Consider the following 3,903-nt stretch of genomic DNA (forward strand, 5'->3'; position numbering starts at 1 on the left):
GGAAAGGGCTAGAAAAGTACCCATAGGCTTGTTCTTGTAGGACCTGTTAACCTCTGCCAATGGGTGAATTTTAAGCAAGGAGGAGGACTGGCAGATATTTCCATGGTTAGCTGGGCATGTAAAAACTCACTCTCTGCTGTTTAGCAATGGATTGGCCATGGTACTCTGCAATTAAAGAGAAGGATGATCATCTAGGCCAGAAATAAGTGATCTTAGTGAGTGTGGCGAGGCAGAGATAGAAATACACTGGAGGGTAGTCAGAAGGTAGAACGGACAAGATGGTGGAAGGAGGGAAAAGTGTGTTCAGAGATTGTGGAGATGAGGTTGTCAGAGAAGACGGAGAGAGGAAGCCAGAGGGGGAGGCAGGGTGAGATCTCAGAGTACCTTGCTTGCCATGCTAAGACGTTTGAACTTTATCCTGTAGGCAACAGGGAGCCATTTAAAGGTTTAGACCAGAAAGTGATTTGCATATTGGAAAGGTCACTCTGACAGGGTACCGAGGATAGAGAGCGAGAACACAGAGCCAGGGAGACCTGCTAGCAGAGTCTTATAATTGTCTGAGTGTGGAATGACAAGTGTCTAAATTATGGCAGGAGCGAGGAGATGGAGACAAGAGACTGAGAGCAGAAGTGTTAAAAAGATGGAGTTGTGTTGACTGGCGAGAAGATTAAACACGATGGTGACACCATAAAACTCGATGGGGAGCCTGGAGAAGAGGGCCAAAGGGAAAAAGTTCATTTGTTCAAAAAGTTATGGACAAGACACTGTGCTAGGCACTAGGAATATGTGTTGAATAAGGAAAATACTTCTTTCCCTCTGGACCTCATAGTCTAGTGGAAGAGACAGAGATTGGACAAGCAAATACATGTATTAATCATGAGTTGCAAGAAATTCTGTGAAAGAAAGCAACTATACAGTCCTTGGAATTCTCCAGGCCAGAATAATGGAGTGGGTAGCCTTTCCCTTCTCCAGGGCCTCTTCCCAGCTCAGGGATCGAACCCAGGTCTCCCACATTGCAGGCAGATTCTTTACCAGCTGAGCCACAAGGGATGCCTAAGAATACTGGAATGGGTGAAGTGAAGTGAAGTGAAGACGCTCAGTCGTGTCCGACTCTTTGCGACCCCATGGACAGTAGCCTACCAGGCTCCTCTGTCCATGGGATTTTCCAGGCAAGAATACTGAAGTGGGCTGCCATTTCCTTCTCCAGGGGATCTTCCCAACCCAGGGATCGAACCTGGGTCTCCTGCATTTCAGACAGACGCTTTACCGTCTGAGCCACCAGGGAAGCCCCAGGCTACTGGAATCGGTAGCCTATCCCTTCTCCAGGGGATCTTCCTGGTCCAGGAATTGAACCTGGGGTCTCCAGCATTGCAGGTGGATTCTTCACCAACTGAGTTATCAGAGAAGCCCAAAGAAAGCAACAGGTACTATAATAAAGGACGACAGGGAGTAGGAGTAAGTGGCCTATTTTAGACAAAGTGGCTGGAGAAAGCTCTCTGAGAAGGTAATATTTAAGTTAATACCTGAAGAATGTGAAATATTCAGGGAAAGGTAGAGAGAACAGCAAATATGAAGGCATGTAAGCTGGAAAGTGCTTGGCTGGTTTGAGAAACAAGAAGGCCCTGTGCCTGCAGAGGATTGAATGAAGGGTGGGGAAGGAGTGATGGGATGGGTGGGCGGGCAAGAGTTAGATCACTCAAGAGGGTGAAGGCCACGGATTTTGTAGATTGTGTATTTTGCTTTCAGTGCTGCTAGATGCTGGACTTCCCCAATGGCTTCAGGGTAAAGAATCCGCCTGCAGTACAGAGATGATGGTTCAGTTCCTGGGTGGGGAAGATCCCCTGGAGAAGGAAATGGCAACCCACTCCAATATTCTTGCCTGGGAAACCCCACAGACAGAGGAGGACAGAGGAGCCTGGAAGGCTGCAGTCCACAGGGCTGCAAAGAGTTGGACATGACTGAAGCTACTGAGCATGCATGAATGCACTACTAGATGTCATTAAACTGAATTAAATCGCAAAGTCGTATGAACTGATTTAGATTTTAAATTGATCGCTCTGCTTACTCAGTGGAGAATGGAATTAAGCAGGACAAGGGAAGAACAGATTTTATTGCAATAGTGAGAGATTTTGGAGCTTGGCTTAGGGTGGTGACTACGGAGCCGGAGAAAAGAACATGACTTATCAGAGATCTAAATGTTATAACTGAAGGATCTTGGGATGAATAAATGGATGGACAGACATGGAGGAGAGGGGGAAATCAAGGATGAGAACATGAGAGTCTGGGTTGAGCAACTAAGTGACTGTAATCCTTCTAACTGAAAGGAAAAAGACAAGGGAAAGAACACTTGAAAGCTAAAAATCTGTATATCTAATGTGATATTTTCATTGGAAGGGGTAGCATGGGAATCAAACATACATAGCTTAGATAAGGGAACTTGATTAGAAAACATGAGTTAATTGTGAACTAATATTTGTTAAGTAGGTGAAGTAATAAATCAATGAATCATTGGGCAATAGTTATTGAAATTCCTGAAAACAGAGACTGTTGCTCAGGGAATGGTTATCAGGTTTTTTACTATCTGTGAAAAAAAAAAAAAAAAATAGAGCTATAGAGAGCAGTACTAGACTCACAATATGGGATGTGTTTATTGCTGAAGGATTAAAATGTTGCTGAGAATAAAGGGGGATCTGAGTTTGGGTTCTCAGCAAATATGCAGTAAATGTGAATATTATATTGATAGTTATAATCTGAACCAATTTTCACCAGTTTTCATCTTTGGGGCTATTCCTTCTTTCCTTCTTTATCACTAGAAAACTTTCCCTTACAGACTTGATGCCTTCCTGTTACAGGGCAAGAGAGCAGGGCCTGGGCTAGGTATTCTATGCTGTTGCTGCTAAGTTGCTTCAGTCGTGTCCGACTCTGTGCAACCCCATGGACTGTAGCCCACCAGGCTCCTCTGTCCATGGGATTCTCCAGGCAAGAATACTGGAGTGGGTTGCCATTTCCTTCTCCAGGGGATCTTCCCGACCCAAGGATTGAACCCAGGTCTCCCTCATTGCAGGCAGACACTTTAACCTCTGAGCCACCAGGGAATCTAAGCCATATTCAAAGAACTTCTGCTATCAGAAGTCCAGTTCATCTAGCAAGTTTTAGGAAAGGTTTGAATATTCTTTCAGTGTTCAGGCTGTCTGTTAGTAGCCATTTGGCAAACATCAAAGCAGGAAGCAACCCAGTGGTTCAGGCAACGTGCTTATTTTCACTTATACTGTGTTTTGTTAGGCAACATAAATAGGAAAATATTATGCATAATTGCAAGACAAGCCTTTTAGTATCATTGTCACTTATGTGACTGGCTTCAATTAATAGTTTTGTGGCAAAATGCTCAACAGGCATTTGAGTTTAAGACCCCTGATAAAACTTAACTGGCTTCATAAACTCAGATTAGATATTGGGGAATGAGATCTGAGGAAACCTGAGTTTAGAAGTTGGGAATTCAGTAGAGCAGAGTCACTGGAAACCCGGTATTTGCTTTCTGGGTTTGAAGCTGTACCAGGGGATCTGGGACACCGGAGTTTGAGTAGGACCACCTGCAGCTGAATGTGATCTTGATCTACCTATGTACTCTTCGTATGTCCCTTGTCAAAGTCAAGGTGAGTTACAGTGTCTAGGCTGGATACGGGTAAAGATGGAGAGGTTAACAGTTGTGTAGGGGTCAGCAACCGGGTTATCCAGAAGCAGACATCAAGACAGTGGTTGGGATGCAAGGGGTTTATTTGAGAGTAACACCTGTGAAAGAAAAGAAGGACACAGGTTGGAGCAGAGGGAAAAGTCAAACTACCATGTAGATTTGACTAAGACTTGGCCAACCCAGCAGAGAGCTCTGGAGTGAGTATTGTGCAT

The 3,903-nt window shown here is 44.5% G+C and overlaps 1 non-coding gene across 1 annotated transcript; it reads right to left on the reverse strand.

Moving 5' to 3' along the window:
• Positions 1-1,213: 1,213 nt before the first annotated feature.
• TRNAF-GAA lies at positions 1,214-1,285 on the reverse strand. Its single transcript has one exon. It is a non-coding gene; the product is annotated as a tRNA-Phe (tRNA).
• Positions 1,286-3,903: the final 2,618 nt, after the last annotated feature.

Source organism: Bubalus bubalis, chromosome 14, assembly GCF_019923935.1.
Source record: "Bubalus bubalis isolate 160015118507 breed Murrah chromosome 14, NDDB_SH_1, whole genome shotgun sequence".
In the NCBI taxonomy this organism is placed as follows: domain Eukaryota; kingdom Metazoa; phylum Chordata; class Mammalia; order Artiodactyla; family Bovidae; genus Bubalus; species Bubalus bubalis.